The sequence below is a fragment of the Pituophis catenifer genome, unplaced genomic scaffold (assembly GCF_029215685.1).
Source record: "Pituophis catenifer annectens isolate HBS135680 unplaced genomic scaffold, rPitCat1.0.hap2 SCAF_2, whole genome shotgun sequence".
Taxonomy (NCBI): Eukaryota; Metazoa; Chordata; class Lepidosauria; order Squamata; family Colubridae; genus Pituophis; species Pituophis catenifer.
In genome coordinates, this window is record NW_027256882.1 from 41,223,500 (window position 1) to 41,246,388 (window position 22,889).

The window sequence follows — 22,889 nt, forward strand, 5'->3', positions numbered from 1 at the left end:
GGGCATGCTGCAGCAAACCACAGTGCTGTTTATACATTTCTTAAAAGAACAAAGCATAACCAAATAATACTTATTGTAAACTTACTTGAAAGTTCAAGTAGACAGTATTTTGCAGATTGTTGGCAACATGCCTCATACTTTGAAAACTACCTTTAGGGTAATTTTAATTCTTTTTTCAATACAGTAGTGCATCACTAATGTTCCTAAACAAGGGATAGCATACATTAAGGAACCAATTCAAATTTGTTCGGTTTTGCCAAGGTTACTAACCCATTAATATTTTTACAAGAATTCTTTTAGGATTGCTTGCTCTTCATGCAAAATCATTGCTTCCTCACCTGGAAACAATTCTCATTCATCACTATCTGAATTGCTTACAAAATTTAGCAAAGATTTCTTCCAAAGTTTGTTATGTGCGTATGTATGTATCAGTCTGTTAAAATACCAAGATGTTTGCCGTGAAAGGGTGGAAAAGATTTTCACTGAAAAAGAGAAATGCTAAATTGGAAATGACAACTTAAATCTTTCTGATCTAAAATGAAATTGTTTTTAAGTATTTTAAGCCATTGAAATGAGAGTAGAGCTGATAAAATGAGTGCATTATCTCAACAGGTGTCCGTCCACAATGACGTAACAATTTTCAGATTTGAACAATTTGAGAGCCAATTATTGTAGTTGGAAACTAAAATAGGCACATTTGCCTTGCACAGGAAATGCTTGTGTGTTCGGTTTACTATTATCTCTTCATTTTCTAGACTGATCTTCTGCCTTTAAGAGTTTTATAAACAGAAAGATAGCAGACATTTGACATGCTTTATTAATGTATTTTTAGCTATATGGTCCCCATAGACAATATGTAGCCATGAATATGGTATTCGTGGACTAGAAGAGGCCCTATGTCGTGAGGCCACCAACTGTATTTCATGATGGAAGTATCTAGCCCAGAAAAAAATGTTTTTTAAAAAATAGATGTGGCCGAAAGAAAAAGTTCTCACCAATAATCTATTTTATTAAACATTATGAATGTTGCCTTATATGTGGATATAAACCTGTTTCAGATGTTCAATCTCTTCATAGCTGTTATCAAGCATGATGCCCAGACGGAGCAGATAGGAGTCAGTACCTTGTATATGTACTGACATACAAAGTACTTGTTAATAGAATAGAGTGGACAACCGTTTGTCTGAAATGGTATAGCGTTTCCTGCCTGAGCGGGGGTGGGGGGGTGGGGGTTGGACTAGAAGACCTCCAAGGTCCCTTCCAATTCTGTTACTCGGAATTTGTCTTCGGTGCATAAGTTCTCAGTGCCCGTACAAACAACAAAGTGATAAATCATAAATTGTAAATCATAAGGCACAGTCATAAATCATAAGATACAAACAACAAAGTGATAAACCATAAGATACCAATAGGAGAATGTAATAGGAAAAATGAGAAGGATAATAGTGATACAGCCCTCCTACATGGGTAAATATCCTTAGGCGTGCTGTGGGAATTAGGTGTTTAGCAGAGTAATGGCATGGGGGAAAAACTGTCTTCATGACCAGTTGTTTTGGCATGCAGTGCTCTATAGCTGTGTCCCAAGGGGAGGAGTTGTAACAGTTTATGTCCAAGATGTGAGAATCTGTAGATGTTTTCTCAGCTTTCTTTCTAACCTGTGCAGTATACAGGTCCTCAATGGAAGGCAGTTTAACAAGTTTGTTTAAAAGAATGGATATAAACCAAAATAATGAGTAATATAGCATTATATACTTCAGAACAGAGAGGAGAAATTATCTAGTAGGTGGATTTCATCCATCTAAGAAGTTTTCTTCTTTTGCCTATTTTTCCCAGCTTAGAGTTAATCATCTCGGACCACTTTATTAACTACTCTATAAAAATATCTTCTGAAATCTTAAAGGTTACTGGATTCATTGAGTCATGAGCTAGAACCTACTTCAGAAGGTGCAAAGGCCATTGTCTCTGTTACAGTAATTACGCCTAGAAACAAGGAAGGAAATTGGATGGAAAGGCTTTGAATTTGTTCACTGAAACTTTTATTTAAAGCAGTTAAACATAACGACTGTTCATAATAACAGAATAGTCGAAAGAGAACACTGATTCCAGGTCAGCATATACTGGGGTCTTCTGTAATATTATTACCTAAGTAAATTTATGGAGCTGTCGTAGATAAATTGTAGAATTTGGCTTAGTTTCTGGATTTGTTACTGAGGTCAAGCAACTGTGATAAAAGATTTAAAGCCAGGACAGAGCTTTTTTTTCCTCCTTCCTCCATAGCATTCATGCTTCTCCACATTTGTTTCAGTTCAAAGCTGGATTGAATTTGGGACTTGCTAAAAAGGAACAAAGTATGCTTAACACACACACACACATTCAATGTTCTGAGTACTGATTTCTACAGCCCAAAGCCAGCCACGGAGTTTGCCATTAACGATAACAGGTGTACAAACAGAGAAACCAGAAAGTTTCCAGAATGCAAAATGTGGTCTTGAAGCAGTTCTAACGGCTTTTTTTTTTCTTTAGTGCTAGAAATTCCAGTCCTAGTTATGCTTGATGGTCTTGCTCAACTGAAGATAAACCGAGTCTGTTTTTTTCCTGTTTAACATCTGGTGCCTTCTTGAAAATGCTAAGTGGTTTTTTTCCAGAAAACGGCCTGGCTGCTTGAGGAATGCAGGACGCTGTTCTTTGAGCCCAAGCTCTCTCAGTTCTAATAACTAGACACAAGAACAGTTTTTTCCCAAATGCTATCACTCTGCTAAACAAATAATTCCCTCAACACTGTCAAACTAGTTACTAAGTCTGCATTACTATTAATCTTCTCATCGTTCCCATCACCCATCTCCTCCCACTTATGACTGCATGACTGTAACTTTGTTGCTTGTATCCTTACGATTTATATTGATATTGATTGTTTCCTGATTGCTTATTTGTACCCTATGACTATCAATAAGTGTTGTACCTTATGATTCTTGATGAACATATCTTTTATGTACACTGAGAGCGTATGCACCAAGATAAATTCCTTGTGTGTCCAATCACACTTGGCCAATAAAAAATTCTATTCTATTCTATTCTATGCTTCCCCAACTCTTCTTCTTTATAGAGATATGAGTCTATGCTTGTAGTAATAGTTCACCCTGCATGATCTTATAATTAATTCTCCCAGACCTAATAGCTGGGAGCCATAGGTAGGCAAAAGACCATTTAGGCAAGGGAACATTATGCAGCAATAAGCTAGATAAGAACTCCTGAAGTTTCAGGAAAAGGCATGTATTTGTACGCCTTTGTACAAGTTTGACTTCATTGTTGACTGCATAGCTCAGTGAAATTATAAATTAGTCCAGTGATCTTTTTAAGTCTTATCTTTCTGATTTAACAGGAAGTCATCTTCCTCAATGTTATTTTTAAACATTTTGGGATACAAGTAGTCCTTGCTATCCAATCGTTCATTCAGTGAGTATTAAAAATTGCAATGCCACAGAATCAAGAGAGTTACAACCAGTTCTCAGAGTTCTGGCTGTTGCAGCAGACCCATGGTCACATCATGATTTGGGTACTTGGCAATGGCTGCACATTTATGATTGCCATTTGCAGCCATCACAGGCCAGTTTCCAACCTGCAGTTGGCAGGAAGTCACAAGTCATAGTCACTTGACATCACACCCCAACGACCTGGGTGCTTACCTTAATGGTCACATGACGATGGGGATGATTTTCATTTTACTACCATGTCATTTAGGAAAAGAGTTGTCAGTCCCAATTACAGTCAGTAAGTGAGGAATACCTGTAATTGAAGAATATGCTGGCCCTGAATGGTGCACATCTAATTAATTACAGTTTATTACTGTTATTTGCTACTGATTTTAACATTGACTGAGCTGCTCAGGGTCTATAGAAATGAAGCAGCATATAAACTGAGGTAATAAGAACACCATAAGCAAAAATATAGAGAAAACAAGCTGTTATAATTAAAATATAATTAAAATTATAAGCAAAAAATAACATAATCTGTAAAATATATTTCAGCAAACCTCTTAGAATATTACATGAATAAAAATGTTTTCCTCAGCTACTAAAAGAATGGAGATAGTCTTGTTTTCCTTTTCATGGTCTTCCAGAAATCTGGAGTAATAGCCAAGATGGCCTACTTAAAATCCTTTTAAAAAATGCCAGAAGTGTTAGCAAGCAAGACAACACTTCTTCTATTGCAGATTCTTAAAATCTGAGTAAGCTTGTGTGATGCATTTGTGGTTTTTCAGTTTGAATTGATAAAGAGTATCGGGCTTTGCGGGTCATAATTATCACTTTGAATTTTATTCAGAACCTGACTAGTGGTTAATGAAACTGATTAGGATTGAATATACTCTCCATAATTTACTAGTCAGTACTGCATCTGCAAGGATTGTGAATTGACTGCAGTTTTTACAATTGAACAGCTAAGGCAGGGGTGTCAAACTTGCATCGGCACGGAATCGTCACATGACATATCGTGACTTTTTTCCCCCTTTGCTAAACCGGGCGTGGGCATGGTCAGCGTGTGATGCATCTGGACTGCGGGCCGGCAAATTTGACAGTCCTGAACTAAGGCATCATTTATATTGTGCAGACACATCTACATGTGCTGTCGAAAAAAATATTTTCATGAAGGATTGGACTCATTTGAGCAACTTTAAATGTGGGGTCAAGGTATTATTCTATTACATTGATAAGCTAGAAGATAGAGGATTGGAATTTCTTTTTGCCATCAATATTTATGGATCACGTGCATTGAATTTGGAGATTTTAAATCAGGTAGTCCTCGATTTACGGTTACAATTGAGCCAAAAATTTGGCTTGCTAAGTGAGACATTTGTTACGTGAGCTTTGCCCCATTTTATGACTTTTCTTATCACAGTTGTTAAGTGAATTGCTGCAGTCATTATTATAGTATATGATTGTTTAGTGAATCTGGTTTCCTCATTGACTTTGCTTGTCAGAAGTTTATAAAAGGTGATCACACGACCCTGGGATACTGAAACCGTCATAAACATGAGCCTGTTGCCAAGCGCCTGAATTTGAATCACGTGACCATCAGGAATAGTCATAAATGTGAACAATCATAACTCCCTTTTTTTTGGTGCCATTATAACTTTGAATGGACACTAAATGAACTGCTGAAAATTGAGGACTACCTGTATTGGTCTCTAAGCTGAATTTTCCTCATCGCTATTTATGCTCAGACATTAACATTTATGTAGTGCTTCTTTTATAAGTGCCTTTATTTTAGTCCATTGCCTTCTAGGCAATGTGGAGGAGACCCAGTCCAAGTGTGAGGAAAGTACTTGACCTACTGATCAGTCTGTCAGCACTGAGTAGCTGCTTCTTAACAGATGCTGCATTTTGAGTCAAAAAGCTACGGGTGTCGTATCTGTGGGAGAACCTGCTTTAGGACTGATCAGGATCTGGACAGATGACTAATACTCTCTTTTTACGTCTTAAGCAACATAGCCTTTGGAAAAGCTTTGCCTTTACAATGCATCCCAGCTGCACATTCCTTTTGTGAGCCAAAATGTAAGGAAATGAGAGTGAGCAGCTGAGGCGATGGGAGAGTCCTGCCCAAAGCCTCTTATACAGTTTGGAGCAAGTAATGGTGGACAGAAACTTGAAGAGCAGTTTATTGATGTCTGAGTTACATGAAAGAAAGTGGTTTAAGGAGGGAAGATGGGGGTTTTTTTGCCCCTTGAAGGTCCGTGCCAAATTGCACTGTCAACCTTCTGCTTCTCTTTCCCTCTGTCTCTTCAAGAAACTAGTTCTGAAACTATTTGTCCTTTCTGGAATCAATTAATACCAGTTATCTCTCTGGATATCCTTTCTAGCATTCGAGTCATTCTTCCTTCCTGCCTGTTCTTGTGGAAAGACGTTATTCCCATGGTCAGAAGTCACGTGGTATAAAAACCATAATATTATAGAAAGAATAAATTCAAACCCCATGATTTAAATCTTTGTGGGTAGAAGTTTCCATGCTTCTAAACAGTTCACTAGAACTACATCTCTTTTGGATTTGGATTTTCTGCTTTTTTGTTTTTTAATTCATCCTAATATTATAGAGAAGCATGATGCAGATTTCTCTTTCCCATTAGTGTTCAGGCAACTGGGCTGTAGATGGAGGTGGAGATGGAGCTTTTCCTTATTTTATGTCTGGCTTTCTCCTTGTTCTTTTGCAGACAGACGTTTGATTTATTCTAATAAAAGTGAACTTAATTAGGAAGACACAAAGAAAGTTAGAGTGCTTTTCTCGAATGTTTTTCTCTAGAGTCCAAACTTCTTGATAACTGATTTCATGGAATTGTCTGGAAAGCAAAACCAAATGTAATCACTTTAGAAGTGCTGCTTGTAATGATATATAAACACTAAAAGACTTTGTAACTTCCATTATCTGGTACAGTTAAAACTCATCCTCTTAAATTAATTTGATTTCCAATAGAATAAATAAAAAAATCATCTTCCTTCCATTCCATCTACAAACACTTTTAATTGGAAAGAATTTAAAGTAAGTCTAGGGTTGCTTAAAAGATCAGGCCTGCGCAGTAAGTACAGTGCTCAATTGCAGAAGGGTGCTGTTCTATGTGAACATAAGCTTTTTAAGACAGCTGCATCTTTCCCAGCTCCATAGCAGCTGCTGTGTACAGTTTTATAATCCCAGGACAGCTGCTTTAAAGAGTTGCAGATGGGTGCTGTGTGTTCATGTTCTGAAGCACCTTTTGGGGATTAACTCAAAGCACCACGTAGCTCTTTGAATTCCTCTGTCGCAGAACAGATAATACAGGTAGTCTTTGACTTGCAGCCATTTGTTTAGTGACTGCTTGAAGTTACAGTGGCACTGGAAAAAAGGGATTTATGACTTTTTCCCACAACCGTTGCAGTGTCCCCATGGTCACATGATCAAAATTCAGTCGCTTGGCAACTGTTTTTTTTTTTTTTTTTATGATAGTTGCAGTGTCCCGGGATCTTGTGATCCCCTTTTGCGACCTTCTGGCAAGCAAAGTCAAAATGGGAAGCCAGATTCACTTAACGGCCGTTTTACTAACTTAACAATTGCAATGACTCACTCTAACAACTGTGGCAAGAAAGGTCATAAAATGAAGCTTAACAACTCACTTAACAACTCTCTTGCTTAGCAACAGAAACGGGCTCAATAGTGGTCGTAAGTCAAGGACTACCTGTACCTATAAACTATGCTAATTGCACCTTCCCATTCGGTCAGAGATCATTGTGCTGGTGGAAGAGTCAACAAATAGAGCCCAGCAAGAATGACAGGCTCGTGCTTCCTCTCTACCTTCCAGCTCCTGTTCCATTACAGGACTTGGGTGGGGTGGCCGCAGTCTGGATCTAATGCACAAGAGACCTGTTTGTTTTGACTGGTGGTTCCATACAGTTCTGCTTTCCCCATCCTGTATCCTGTTTATTCCTGAACAGCTTTCTCTTTAGATTGTCCAAAAGGAACAAGCCAACAATTGACTGGGAAGAGAATAGTTAATGGTTAACTCTCTTCTGTGGTGAAACGTGGCAGCAGAAATTAGCTCATTGTGGTCTTTGCTTACTTTGCTAGCTAATCATCTCCAGGAAAGCTGTTTACCAGAGTCTTTTTCTCAGTATTTTTAACAGTCATCTTCTACCGGGAATTTGTGTTCATCTTTTCCCTATTACTGCTATTGAAGTACTGACTCCAGCCCTATCCCACATGCACGGCTAAAAAAACAGGACCTCATTTGATTTTTTTTTCCCCAACTGGCTAATTGCACCTTGATAAGGATCGTGTCATATGATGTGAAAGCAGGAATTAGAATCTGTTTCCTGCTTTGACTTTAGTGGAGTTGCGGCATCTAGTGCGATGCCGCTAATGGAAGTAAAAATCCCAGCCTTCGTCTTTTCCCATGTTTGTCAGGGCAGCAGCTCTAGGATCGCAAAGGCCTAAAAGCCCAGCCATGTAAGAGAGTGAGAGATTGCCTTGCCAACTTCAGCTGCTCTGTGTACGTTTGTGAGTATTTAAATTATTTATTCTGGTATTTCCCTGTGGCTTTGGGTGTGTGTGAAGCTTCAGCCTTCTTCTCTGCTCAGGTTGGAGGGAAGAAGAGGCCCTGACTTCCTGACTGCGAGGGCTGTCCTGTGCAACCTCTTTAACCCTGCCCTCCCTCCCCCTCCAAGGGAGGGGTCGTGATTTCGACTTCCCCTTAGGGAAATGAAACAAGCGTTCAGGGCTTCAGACTTGGCAGGGCTGTTGGCCCAAGCATTGCTTGCTCTTTTACTCTGTATCCTCACACAAGATCTGACAGAGAGCGGGAACTTTGCTGCCTTCTTGCCAATCGGAATTGGATCCTGGTAGCAAAGATTTTCCAAGCGATTAATGGTGCCTGACGGACAGCAGCTTCATCACCATGGACGAGAATGGAGAGCGGTAGAGGAAAGGGCAGAGAAAACAGGTAAAGGCAGAACTTAACCGCAGAGTGTTCTTGAGCTGGATTTATTTCTGTGCTGGGACACAGGAGATGTCTCCAAAGGAGGCTTGATAATCTGCTTTGTTAGTATGTGTTGATTTAAACAGCTTTGGTAGAGAGAGGAAAACGCTTGTACCAAGTGTGTGACAAGGATATGGTGATGATGGTACAAGCTGAACTTTTTCTTTTCTTCAAAAAATGCTGTACAGAGAGAAGATTAAGGAGCACTGCAAGCAAGAGTTTAAAGTAGTGAGGGCCTTTGAATATTTCTAAAATGAGTGAATTCTAGCTGTACTCAGTAACTCTGTGGTGCACAGAAGGATCATAAGGAATATGGCGTGTAGGGACAGTATAAGCAGTCATGTATGTCTTAGATGTTGAATGTGGCTTTGTGTTAATTGAAACAAATCACAGGACTGTAAAAGTTTGGGAACGCGTGCATGATCTTGGAAAAACTGACTGCAGGAGTTTATATTCAGGTGTGGACTTGGATTGCTATATAGCATATACAGTACATATACCTTTCTCCCCCCCCCTCTTTAAAATAGTATAATTTCCTAGCAGTGCTCTGTAAATTGTGGACTTTGTATCCCTGCTACTTTTGTATGATCATTGAGAACTTGGATAGTTTCTTTAATAAAATTGTGCTTTTGTCACATCAGTCCTCTCAGTTCCATTGGTGTAGGGTGATGAGAACTGAAATCCAGTACAGATAGTCCTCGACTTATGACTACATTTGGGACCAGGATTTTGGTTGCTAAGCAAAGGTAGTGATTAAGTGAGTCACGTGCAATTTTGCAATCTTTATTTTTCCCGTGATTAAGTGAATCATGCAGTCATTAAGCGAATCCAGCTTCTCCCAGTGATTTTGCTTGTCGGAAGGTTGCAAATGGCGATCACATGGCTCAGAGATGCTGCAACCATCGTAAATACATGCCAGTTGGCAAGCGGCCCAATTTTGATCACATGACCTTGGAGATGCTGCCACTGTTGTAAGTGAAAATACTGGTCATAAGTCCCTTCGATGTAACTTCAAACAGTCACTAAACAAATGGTTGTAAGCTGAGGACTAGCTGTACCTTCCATTAGGAGTAATAAAATTAGATAATGTGTTCTTTTCAATAAATCCAGAGAAAAGTTTTATTCTTTGAAGGTGACATTTATTTATAAGAATATTTGCAAAATAAGAACAGTTCAAGATACTTACAAGCTGACTGAAGAGAAAGCTAAATCATAAATTTAGCTATAATAATTATTTTTTAAAATGTATTGTGAGCCGCCCTGAGTCTTCGGAGAGGGGCGGCATATAAATTTAATTAATTAAATTAAATTAAATTAAATGGTCACTGATTTTTCATTCCAGCTTTGCTTTTCCCCGCTAGTGTGAAGTGCTAAACCAGGGAAGTCAAACTCAAGGCCCGCAGGCTAGATCCAGCCTGGAGGATGCTTAGATCTGGCCCGCCAGCGAAAACGGGCTCCCAATTTCCGTTTTCAGCTGGGACAGCCTCCTGCAACCCTTTGCCAGTGAAAATGGAGCTCGGGAACCTGTTTTCCCTGGCTGAGGCACTGCAGGCCACCACATGCACCCCTGATATGAGTGACATCAAGCTGGCCACGCCCACCCTGGCCACGCCCACCCCTGCCCCTCAAGGTCAAGCACAACTCTGATGCGGCCCTCAATGAAATCGAGTTTTGACACCTCTGTGCTAAACAGACTTGGCGAGCTCTGCTCAGTGCATTGTTATAAGTTATTTATGAGAATTGAAAATGCTTCTTTGCTAAGAGAGAAGCAAGCTAGAGGTCCAATGTGCATATAGCCCAAAATAAGATATGGGTACGATTTTGCTTACTTACACCCGTGACAGACAAAAGTCCAGCAGGAAATATTTGGCATTATCACATGCTGTGTATTTATAATTAATCTCTCTACTTTTTGGCCCAATGTAATGTGTACTAAAGGATATATTCTTTGAAGCTGTGCCATAATTGCAACAAATTTGTGACACCTTCTGGGCACTATTCATGTGTGTAGAAATATAACTAGAACTCAAGGTTAAAGGGCAACTCATGTCCATAGGCTGTATTGCTAATCTACTTTAGGATAACTTGCTGATAGTTGCTATTTACTTTTTGCTGCTACAATGTTTGCTGAGCCTCACTGCACCATTTTGGGGCAACTGAAATTTTGTAAGTTTGGGTGCTTTTTGGTCTTCCTTCCAGATTGAAGAATTGTGGTTAGGGGAACACATCTGTTTTCTCTCAGTCCCCCTACCCCACCCCCATTTCTTTCCTGGACAGCAGAGTAGAGAGCAGGATTGGGTTCCTGTGAATATAAAACAGGACGGAAGAGGGTGTTTCCATCAAATTTAAGCTGAGGCTGCAGCTGCACCGAATTCCTGAATAGCCCAGATTAGTTTATTTAGCTCCAGTACAGTATGAAAACACATTTTATTTTCTCTGGGTAGGACAATTTGGACTTGATTTAGAATTTGCTGAACAACTTTTTAAAAAAATATGTCTGAAGCATCCCCTACCCAATTTTATTCCTGTCAAAGATATTAATATTGTTAATCTATTTGAGAGGCGCTATCCTCAGTATCTCATATATCTTCAGCTCTCTGTTTACACATGGCCTTTATAATCCCAGTCAAGGATAAAGGGAGTTGTTATCTAGGTGGAGCTACAAAATAAACTTAAGAGAATTTGAGTTTGATTAACCTTGTGCTTTCCAATTTGCTGAATTAGCTATTTATTTTATTAGATTTAAATCCCTAGAAACATGGAGGAAATATATTCAGATCCTCCGTAAATGTAATGAGAAGATCCAAACCCAGTTCAGAATAGCTCCTTAACTTTCATAGAGTTTAATTCTAATGGAAGCAAAGTGTGATATTAGAACCGATTGCTTATTTATTTATTAGAGCAACATTCATTTCAGGTGCCAAGGTACAATACATAACGTTCAATTTCCTTTTTCTCTTTATTTTATTTATTTATTTATTTATTTATTTATTTATTTATTTATTCAATTTATATACCGCCCTTCTCCTAGTGGACTCAGGGCGGTGCACAGCCAGAACTAAAATACATAACAATACAAAATTTAAAATTAATTAAAAAAATTATATACTTTGGCCCAAATTAAAACAATGCGAATTAAAACCCATTAACAGATTAAAACTAAAACTCTTTTTCCTGCTACAACGTTCCTGTGAGGTCTGTTGAATTGATAGACAGTGACTAATTGGTCCAAAATTACCCACTGAGTTTTGTGGCTGAGAGTGGGGTTGAGCCCGATTCCTCAACTATAACCAATACCTTGATCAACATATCCCGTTTTTTTTCTTAATTACTTAAATTTCATTCCCGCATTCTATAATTGTAAGGGCTGGAATCTTAATTGTTTAGAACTGTGATATCAGTCTCAGATAATGTTTCATGAACCTATTTGTTGGAGTACCGATAATAGTTTTTTTATATATAATGGGAAAAAATTGGGATACCCATAATTCCTCTTCCTAGAACACTGGAAACAACAAATAGGATACCGTTTTCCTGCCTGGTACTAAGTTGCTCTGTCAGTACAGTTGTTTCTTGAATCTGTGACCCTCCTGGGATCATTAGGATTATTATTATTTATTTATTCAAATTTCTATACCGCCCTTCTCCTTTCGGACTCAGGGCGGTGAACAGCCAAGATAAAAACATCTATACAAATCATCACAGTTAAAAGATAAAGTTAAAATAATTTATAAATTTGGCCCATAATTTAAAACTTGTCAATTAAAATCAATATTAAAATTTTAAAACTAACCCTAAAATCAAGACAGACCGGCTAACTGGAAAAAATGAGTTTTTAGGGCCCGACGAAAAATCCGAAGGTCGGAGATCACTCGTATCTCTGGGGGTAGATTGTTCCATAGGGTAGGTGCCACCACAGAGAAGGCTCTCCTCCTGGGGGTCGTCAGCCGGCATTGTCTGGCCGACGGCACCCTGAGGAGGCCCTCTCTGTGGGAGCGAACCGGCCGGTGGGAGGCTATTGGTGGCAGAAGGCGGTCCCGTAAGTACCCTGGCCCTAAGCCATGGAGCGCTTTAAAGGTGATCACCAACACCTTGAAGCGCACCCGGAAGTCCACCGGAAGCCAATGCAGCTCGCGCAGGAGAGGAGTCACATGGGAGCGCCCCGTCGCTCCCATAATCCCCCGCGCAGCCGCATTCTGCACCAGTTGGAGCCTCCGGGTGTACCCCAAGGGGAGCCCCATGTAGAGAGCGTTACAATAGTCCAGACGAGAAGTGACGAGTGCTTGAGTGACCGTGCGTAGGGAGTCCCGGTCCAGAAAGGGGCGCAACTGGCGTATCAGGCGAACCTGACAAAAAGCCCCCCTGGCCACAGCTGTCATATGCCCTTCTAAAGACAGCCGCGCATCCAGGAGGACACCCAAGTTGCGGGCCCTCTCCGTGGGGGCCAATGATTCGCCCCCAATAACCAGCGATGGCGTCAGCTGGCTATACCGGGACGCCGGCAGCCACAGCCACTCGGTCTTGGAAGGGTTGAGTCGAAGCCTGTTTCTCCCCATCCAGACCCGCACGGCCTCCAGGCACTGGGACATCACTTCCAAGGCATCATTGGGATAGTCTGGGGTGGAAATGTACAGCTGAGTATCATCAGCGTACTGATGGAACTCCACCCCAAAACCACGGATGATCTCACCCAGCGGCTTCACATAAATGTTGAACAGGAGGGGCGAGAGGACCGACCCTTGTGGCACCCCACAAACAAGGCGCCTTGGGGTCGACCGCTGCCCCCCTGTCAACACGGATTGCGACCGGTCGGAGAGATAGGAGGAGAACCACCGCAAAACGGTGCTCCCCACTCCCAGTCCCTCCAGCCGGCGCAACATGATACCATGGTCGATGGTATCAAAAGCCGCTGAGAGGTCTAATAGGACCAGGATAGAGGAAGAACCCCTATCCCGGGCCCTCCAGAGATCATCCACCAACGCGACCAATGCCGTTTCCATGCTGTACCCAGGTCTGAAGCCGGACTGGAGCGGATCCAGATAGACAGCTTCATCCAGGTACTGGGGAAGCTGTTGCGCCACCACACTCTCAACAACCTTCGCAATAAAGCGAAGGTTGGAGACTGGACGATAGTTAGCCAAAACAGCCGGATCCAGGGATGGCTTCTTGAGGAGAGGCCTCACCACCGCCTCTTTCAAGGCGGCCGGCAGGACACCCTCGCTCAAAGAAGCGTTAATAATCCCCTGGAGCCAGCCTCGTGTAACCTCCCGGGAAGCCAGCACCAACCAGGAGGGACACGGGTCCAATAAACATGTGGTTGCGTTCAGCCGCCCCAAGATCCTGTCCACGTCCTCGGGAGCCACAGGATCGAACTCCTCCCAGATAACACTCTCAAGGCCTGCCTCAGTCATCTCGTCTGAACTAACCCAGTCGGCGGCCAAGTCTTCCCGAATCTGAGTTATTTTATCATCCAGATACTGTACAAAATCCTCAGCTCGGCCCTGCAAGGGGTCCTCCCGCGCTCCCAAATGGAGGAGGGAGCGGGTCACCCTAAACAGGGCGGCTGGGCGGTTATCTGATGACGCGATAAGAGCGGCAAAATAGCTAGATTTCGCCGCTTTTATCGCCACTAGGTAGGTCTTAATATGAGACCTTACCAGTGTCAAGTCAGACTCGGAACGACTGGCCCTCCAACCGCTCTCTAGGCGTCTTTTCTGGCGCTTCATCACCCTCAGCTCCTCGGAAAACCAAGGAGCTAAGTGAGTTCGGTGCCGGGTCAGAGGCCGCAAAGGCACGACCCGGTCCAAAGCCCCGGCAGCCGCCCTATCCCAGGCGGCCACCAGGTCATCAGCCAAGTCATGAGCTAGAGTCTCAGGAAATGGCCCAAGCTCCACTGGAACTTATCAGGGTCCATCAGGCGCCTGGGGCGGAACCACCTGGTCGGTTCCGCCTCCCTGCGACGGGGTACGGCGGTCAGAAAGTCAAGTCGAAGGAGCGAGTGGTCAGACCATGACAAGGGTTCAATATCTACATCCCCTATATCAAGGCCACTCAACCACTGACCAGAGATAAAAACTAAGTCCAGAGTGTGTCCCCCCATATGAGTAGGGCCGTGAATTACTTGGGTCAGGTCCATGGCCGTCATGGAAGCCATGAACTCCCGAGCTACCTCAGATGTCTCACCAATGGATGGCAGGTTGAAATCCCCCATGACCACAAGTCTGGGGATATCAGCCGCCACCTCGGCTATAACATTGAGGAGTTCGGGCAGGGTCGTTGCCACGCGGCAGGGAGCCAGGTACGTGATCAACAGACCCATCTGCGCCCCACGACCCCACTTCACAAAAAGGGACTCACATCCGGCTATCTGAGGTACAGTGGTCTCCCTCGGATCGAGACCTTCTTTTAAAATGACCGCCACCCCCCCGCCCCTGCCCTGAGCTCTCGGCTGATGAAATGCACGGAAGCCTGATGGGCACATCTCCACGAGGGGAACTCCCCCCTCATGGCCCAACCAGGTCTCCGTGATACCTGCCAGGTCCGCTCCCCCCTCCTGAATAAGATCACAAATGAGGGGGGCTTTATTTACTACGGACCTGGCATTACATAACATCAGCCGGAGACTCGGGCGCTGAGACTCTAAGTAGCCTGGGGAACAGGAAGAGCTAAGGGGACCGGGGCACGCAATCGCTCGGAGATAGCGAGCACGTGCCCCCACCACATGATATGGCCCCCTGCTCCCGCCATACCTGCCCCTCCCACTCAGCGTGTTAATAGAGAAGCCCTCACTAGAGGGCATTCTAACAGTCCCCTTTCCCCCAGAGTCCGTACCCCCTACGGCACCATTAATAGCAGCCGGACTGGTCTCCAACCCCCGTGGGTTTTCCCCCAAACCCACATAACCTCCCCCACCCTCAGAACCCCTTAAAAGTCTAATTAAAAAAGTCTTTAAAAAACCCCTCAATCCCCTTTTTGCGACATGCCAGGATTGCCATGAATTGGGACCATGCTGTGGTGAATCTTGAAGGAGGTGGAAGTGCACCCCCTCCTCAAGAGGCTGTGTCTGCACCCAAGGGTTTTATCCTTATGTTTCCTAAAAAGGGAAGATTGTCTAGTGGTTAAGGCACCAGGCTAGAAACCTGTGAGCTCTAGCCCCCCTTTAGGCATGAAGGCGGGGTGACTTCGGGCCAATCATTCTCTCTCAGCCCAATTCAATTCACAGGATTGTTGCTATGGGGAAAATAGGAGGAGGAAGGAGTATTAGAAACATCACCACCTTGTGTTATTTATAAAAATAATAAAGGCGGGATTTTTAAAAAAATGTCTAGGATCCTGGAGGGAGTAGATTATCTACCTGGAGAATTGTTTCAGTTGGGCTTCAGATCAACTTTAGTATGGAGATAACCAAGATGGAGGTGGGGCACCTGTTCTCATGCGCCATGGTTTTTGGGTGGTTTTCAGTATTATCAACAATGTCACTATCTTGTTCTCCATTTTTTTGGTATGTGTGTTTCTATTTTTCTCTATACTGTACTTCCTTTGGTTTGTTTTATGGTGAGCTGAATTGGGGCAGGGCCTAAATTTGGATAAATAAATAAATAAATAAATCTGTAAATTGTCACACTGTTCAGACTAAATCCATCTCGAAGTATGTTTGAGATTAAAATAGAGTTATCTCAAGGTGGAAGTGCATATGTATGTATGAATTCTTCCATGTTTTTGAGGGAAGTATGTTTACTAGGTAGTACTGAAGCAAATGCTATATTTAAAATAAAATAATTATGAAGAGCAAAAGAGTTTGAGAAATTGACCTGTGTATGCTCTTGGTTTTTTTCTCGCTTGAGACCAGATTTTCCTTCCTGAGGCTTCAAGCTGGAACCAGATGAAGCAGGGGGAACCCAGGATCTGTTGACCTCCTTTCCTTTTCAAATAAGGTTAGAGTTCAGTGGTAGGCAATCAAACTTGTTTAGCTGCCAGAAACTTTCCTCTGACAGTTTGATAAATGCTCCTGATATTCTAGTAGCTATTAGTCTAGCAGTGTTTCTCAACCTCAGCAATTTTAAGTAGTGTTGACTTCAACTCCCAGAATTAACCAGCCAACATGGTTAAACCAACATCTTAAAGTTTCTGAGGCTGAAAAAACACTGGTTTGGTGGTAAGACCCAAAAACATGAGTTACTGACTTCTCCTAGATGGATTTGTCTGGCCTTTCATTTCTCAGGAATTCACAAAGGCTTGGTTCCTTTATTTAATCATGTTTTAATACCCAGAACCAGCGGTGAAATCCAGCAGATTGTGACAGGTTCTGGAGAATCAGTAGCAGAAATTTTGAGAAATTCAGAGAACCGGCAAATACCACCTCTGGCTGGCCACAGAGTGGGGTGGGAATGGAGATTTTGCAATATCCTTCCCCCAGGAGTGGGGAGGAAATGGGGATTTTGCAATATCCTTCCCCTGCCACACCCACCAAGCCACGCCCACAGAACTGGTAGGGAAAAAAATTGAATTTCACCCCTGCCCAGAACTGTCCTTTTCCTAGAGAGAAAAAACCTCCCATTTGTTTAAACTCTGCTAAGTCAACTTCTGTGCAACACACACACTCCACACCCCAAATTATTGAATGTCAGAGATGAATACCTAAGACACTCTTCACTGTACAGTATTTGTCCTCTGTTGCTTGGGATTGTGGTTTACACGATTGCTAAATGATTTTATTGTGATCATGTACTCTCTGTCTAGTCTGGCTGTGAGGGAAAATGGAATTTTATTTACCAATGGATTTTAAACATCTGATGGTCTTCAAATTGGAACTCCACAGAGGCATACGTGAAAATTCTTTGTTGAGCCTCACTGAATTGATACTTGCATCTTACAAGTTCAGACAATGAGCATTTGGAAAGTTTTTCTCTTAATGAGGGTGTGTGTTAACATGATGCCACATTTAAGTACATGTTTTTCTTCAGTTCACTCATGTCAATTTCCAGGACAAGTCCCCACAGTTTTCTTGGATTTTCAGAAATGGTTTGCCATTGCCTCCTTCCTAGGACTGAGAGAGAGTGACTGGCTGCCCCAAATTCACCCAGCTGGTTTTGTGTATAAATGAGAGTAGAATGCACAGTCTCTTAGTTTCTAGTCTGGTTCCTTCACCTCTGCCCAAACTGCTTCTCTTAGGTTAATTTATTCAGCTGCAAAAGGCAGAATCCTGCATTCTGAATAAGGTAAAGGTAAAGGTAAAGGTATCCCTTGCATGTATGTGCTAGTTGTTCCCAACTCTAGGGGGTGGTACTCATCTCCGTTTCAAAGCCGAAGAGCCAGCCCGAAGACGTCTCCATGGTCATGTGGCTGGCATGACTAAATGCCAAAGGCGCCTTCCCACCAAAGTGGTCCCTATTTTTCTACTGCATTTTTTATATGCTTTCGAATTGCTAGGTTGGCAGAAGCTGAGACAAGTAATGGGATCTCACCCTGTTACACGGCTCTAGGGATTCGAACCACTGAACTGCCGACCTTTCGATCAACAAGCTCAGCATCTTAGCCACTGAGCCACTGCATCCCGGCTGAATAAAGTTTGCCAATAAAGTTTATTAACTTAGCACCCTGGTATTAGTAGACATTCTTAGGGTCAAGTACATAAAACAGATGTAATTTTGTTGCTATTTATTTTTGTATTGGGGCATATGTGTTTTTACATTCGTTTTTAAATTTTTTAAATTTTTGTGAAGATGTGGGTTTTTTTTAAAAAAAATGGCTTCATAGAAAAAAACAGTGTTCTGCTCTCTGCATATTTGAGAAATTCAAGTTATTTTGCTTTGCCTTGAAATATAAATCAACCAATTTAACGATCACCCTTGATTTCCCCCAAAATATAAAAATATCTTCCTGCCTCTTGTTTCTGAAGAACCGATAATGATTATAGTGCAATTTATAGGATGGATGGGCTAATAAACAATTAGAGTTCATTGTGAGACAAACAACAGTTCCTGCCTGAAATCTGAGTCTGCCTTCAATTAGTAAATAATCTATCTTGGTTTTAAAACTGTTTTCTTCAAGTCAGAAGTCTTCCACTTAGAAGGTTCTGAAGCTTCGAGGTAGACTAACTAAAGCTATGCTTTGCTCCTTCACATCACCAGGATCTTACTTAATGTACTCTGGAGGACCATTCTCTAGAGAATCAACCACTGTTCTGTTTTGCTCTGAGACTGAGATAATCAGCCTGGTGTCATCCAGGAATTGTTAATTTCAGCTCTCGTAAATCTCAGCCAAAATGGCCAGCAGAAACATGTAGTTAGGAGTTCAAAGTCAAAGCACTAGAAAAAGTGAGAGTGAGACAACATTCTGTCTTCTTTTGTGAACAGACCTGTACTGTGGTTGGAAAGTACAGGTAATTCCCAACTGACAACTGAAAGTGTGACTGGAATTTCAGTCATAAATCACGGCAGTCATAAGTTGAGGCATCCATATAACCAGGCCTGATTTTATGACCATTTTTTATGGCATTTGTTAAGCAAATCACATAAGTCTGAATCCATTCTCCCATATGGGCATTGTTTGCCGAAAGCCAGCCAAAAAAAAAAAAAAAAAATCACAAATCTCTGTCATGTGACCATGTGGCACTACAGCCTGTCATAAAGTGAGCCAGTTGCCAAGTTCCTGAAACGTAACTATCAGACGTAGAATCACAGCATTTTACAACAGCAGGAAGATGTTGACATGCCATAAAGCACCCTTTCTGAGGCTATTGTGATTCCAAATGGTCATTAAATGACCAGTAGTAAGTCAAGGACTACTTGTAGTGTATGTGTGCGAGAGAGTGAGAGAGAGAAAGGAATTATTTTGATTTGTAAATCTCAGTTTCAGAGGAATGCCTAATGGAATTAAGTTTTACTAAAGTAAAAACTTGGGTTTGTTCCTAAGCGCAATTGTCTCACATTCTGTAAATTAACTATCTTTGTAGCCATCCACTATGGGCAAAACTTTATTGAGTGAAACATAATAAGAAATTGAAACCCAAAGGTGCTTTTTCAAGAGGCAACTGGACTTTCTGGTTTTTTTTCTTCAGCTCTGACTGGATAGTGGGGAATGGAAGGATTCAGTAAGAGCTGAAGAAGCTTCTTGGATGAGAAGCGAAACATCTTCAAAGAAAAACAAGAAACTCCAGTTGTTTCTCGAAAAAGCACTTTTGAGACAACCATGACCTGGATGACTTGAGAATCTCCATAGACAAGAAATTGAAACATAATAAAAGGTTTCGGGTAGGCGGAACATTCTGGAAAGGCAATGCTAATACTGAAGTTCTCTTTGTCAGCACATTCTAATCTTTATTTTGCAAGGCAAATACAAAAATCTAGTTTCCTGTTCTGAAAAGGAACTGAACTTTGTTTTTATTAGAGGAAAAACAGTTTTGTTGATGATTAAAAAAAAAGACTAGTCTCAGTTACTTGCTGCTGCTTGGATAAATTTCAGTTGATTTAAGAGGAGGAAAAATAAGAGACTGATCCACTTGGACCTTTTCCTCCAATTAGTAAAACTACTATCTAGGAAACTCTTCTTCTGCTTTAAAAGATAAAATAGTAAAACCCTTTGATAAGAAGACTGCATATGGATGATCCTGATGGGATTAGCACTCCCCATCCTCGCTGACAGAAAAGGCAGGCTGTGGGCCCCTTGGTCAAGGAATTTTGGCAATCAGGGTCCAGGATACTGCTGAAAATCACTGGCAAAATTGCCAATTTTTATAACTATTATTGGTTGTTTCTCTTTTAAAAGGGTAGAAATGAAAAGAGAGCTGTGGAAGGTGAGTTTACCATTAGCATCCTTTTAAAAAATGTTTTAATGATTAATTTACTCCAAAACAGCCTGAAATTGTGCAGCCAGTAATTTATCCATGAGCTTCCATGCTCTACTGGAATCTGGCTCTCCCCATTGCTTTCCCTCTTGCACCCTAAAAAGCTGCAGATGGCTTGTATCAGAGGTATTTGGAAAATGCAGTCAGCCTTGGGGAATTTACCATGTCAAGTGCAGAGTTGGGATTTCTCAGAAAATCTGATTGGAATTAGACAAGTGGGTGAAAGATGACAGCCAAGACATTTCTTGAGCCAAGTGAACAAACTACTCGCATCCTATGCAGAATCCATAACCCTCCTGATGAACTGAAGTTCCTACTAACTTTAATCAGTGTAACTGTTAGTGAGGAAGTTTGGAATTGTCGTTTCAGCTGCATTTGAGAGACTACAGGTTAACTAACACATACGCTGGGATAATTAAACTTCCATGGTTTTTAAAAACTGCCAGCACTGTTTCCCTTCATGCTGAGATAGGAAAGTGATGAAAACGAGCATAACCCTTAAAGTAGTTAATATAACACACACACACTTCTAATGCCCTCCAAAATTCGATCCCATTCACTTCATCTTCTTGAAATACGTCTTCTGTTTTCTGTTTTCAAGACTCCTTTGGTGAAGAGTTGAGTTCCACGTAAGAAATGGATTGCTTCTTATGTAACACTTAATGGGTGATTAACCCAAGCCTTTTGATGGGGAAACATACCTATACTTCATATTTTGGAGACAGATGCTGCAACTTAGGCCAATAACACAAAGCCTAAAAGTACAGAATGTTACCTTTTGAAAAATGCTGAAATCAGATAAGGCAAATCTTTGCCATTGAAATTACGTAGGTATGTCTGTATAGGAATGCACTGTTACATAAAGACAGTACTTTGCTACAAAGTCGTGTCTGTGCTTCAGAATACTGTACATATTTTGCTCTGCTGTAAGCGCTGTTCTTTGCGATATGTCTCAAAAATTTCAGTGTGTATTAAAGAAATAGTGGCATTATGAACCCAGAAAAACAATTTTGAAATGAGCAATAATTCTTCAGTAGAGCACTGTTGAAAACTTTAGATCAGTGGTTCCCAACCTTTTTTTGGCCATGCCCCACCTAAGCATCTCTAAAATCCTGATGTGACATATAATTCTTACTTTACTCAAAAAGTGAACTCTACTCATGCGGAGGAAGCCTAAAAGGCTATTAACTTGGTTTAAACAAGGTTCAAATTGCCCCCATTAAAAATCAAATTGCCCCCCTGTGGGGCGTGGGCCCTACGTTGGGAACCACCACTTTAGACGTTTGGTAGCCTTATAGAGTTCATTCATGTTATAAGAATGAGGATCATTTTTTTGTTAAAAGCAACTTCTGGGAATGTCCCAGAATGTCAGAGAAATCACCCTAGTTCTGTTTCTCTCCCTCCTCCCACTCTGCTCTTTCAAAATGTAGTCATATTGATAATACTATAACAGCTTTTCTCATGTAATGTCATTCAAATATGTGGGTCTAAAGTAACCAGAAAGTTGTCAGAGAACCAGTTTTGTGTAATAGTTAAGGCACTTGGCTAGAGACCAAGAATTCTGCACCCGTCTTAGGCACAAAGCTAGCTGGATGACTTTGGGCCAGTCCCTCTCTCTCAGCCCTAGGAAGCAGACATTGGCTACTTCTGAAACCTTGCCAGGAAAACTGAAGAGACCTCTTACCCCAATTGGACTAGCCTGCCCCACTCCAGCAGAAGTCTACTACGGATCCCGTCTGCTAAGCAATCCCGGCAGACAGGGTCAAGGAGAAGAGCTTTTTCCACTGTGGCCCCCATTCCTATGGAAATCTCTACCACCGGAGGTGAGAACTGCTCCCACCATTTTGAATTTCTGGGAGGGTATTAAAACTTGGGTTTGCCAGTTGCCTTGTGGCCCAGGCAGAGAAGTGGTGGCATTCACCACTGGACTTGGTTGACTGGGTAAGAAGACCTTTTTTAAAAAAAAAACCCACCAGAAATCCTGGTCTGGATTGGATGTGCTAGCTGAGATTACCGTAAACTACGGTAAACTTGTCTGGAGAAAATTAGACTGCAGGAGGCTGCAGTTCAATTTACACTCTTGTTCATTTTACTTTTTATTTATTATATGTTGTGCCTTAAGATATGGTTGCACGTCAGTTCCCAATAGAGCAAATCAAATATGGCATTGGTGTGGGGCTGTTCTCTTTCCATTCAACACACTTGTTTCACATCCCACAAAGAGTGCTAGGTAATAGCTAGATCATACCTTATATATCAAGTAGGAATATTTTCTTTTCATTTGTTTTTAAAAAGTGCAGTCAAGTACCAAAGCACCTGCAAACCTGCGATGTTAATTATAGGGAGTCTCCCAAAAGACTTGATGCAGTGCTGGAACTTTTGCTGAAGGGGAATTAAGAAGACTACTGATCCAGCTGCTAAGCAGCAGAGGCCACAGCAGAGTTAAGACGATCAGGGATTTGTTTTGAAGACTGAGTCTATAGAGTCAAATAATTACTTGTTAAGTTTATATCCCATTTTTTCCCTTACATAACATTCTCTTCAGTTTTT

General features: G+C 41.6%; 1 protein-coding gene across 5 annotated transcripts in view; it reads left to right on the top strand.

Moving 5' to 3' along the window:
* Window positions 1-22,889, top strand: part of MGAT1 (alpha-1,3-mannosyl-glycoprotein 2-beta-N-acetylglucosaminyltransferase) — a 40,681-nt gene that overhangs the window by 10,849 nt on the left and 6,943 nt on the right. The window contains exon 1 of one of the 5 annotated variants that reach the window (XM_070936709.1): window positions 8,366-8,458. The exons of 2 other annotated variants lie outside the window; for them this stretch is intronic. The gene's annotated coding sequence lies outside the window, so the exon portion shown is untranslated. Of the gene's footprint in view, window positions 1-8,365; window positions 8,459-16,412; window positions 16,429-22,042; window positions 22,163-22,889 lie in introns of those variants that run through there. 2 more of the 5 variants (XM_070936710.1, XM_070936708.1) reach the window with 2 other exon arrangements.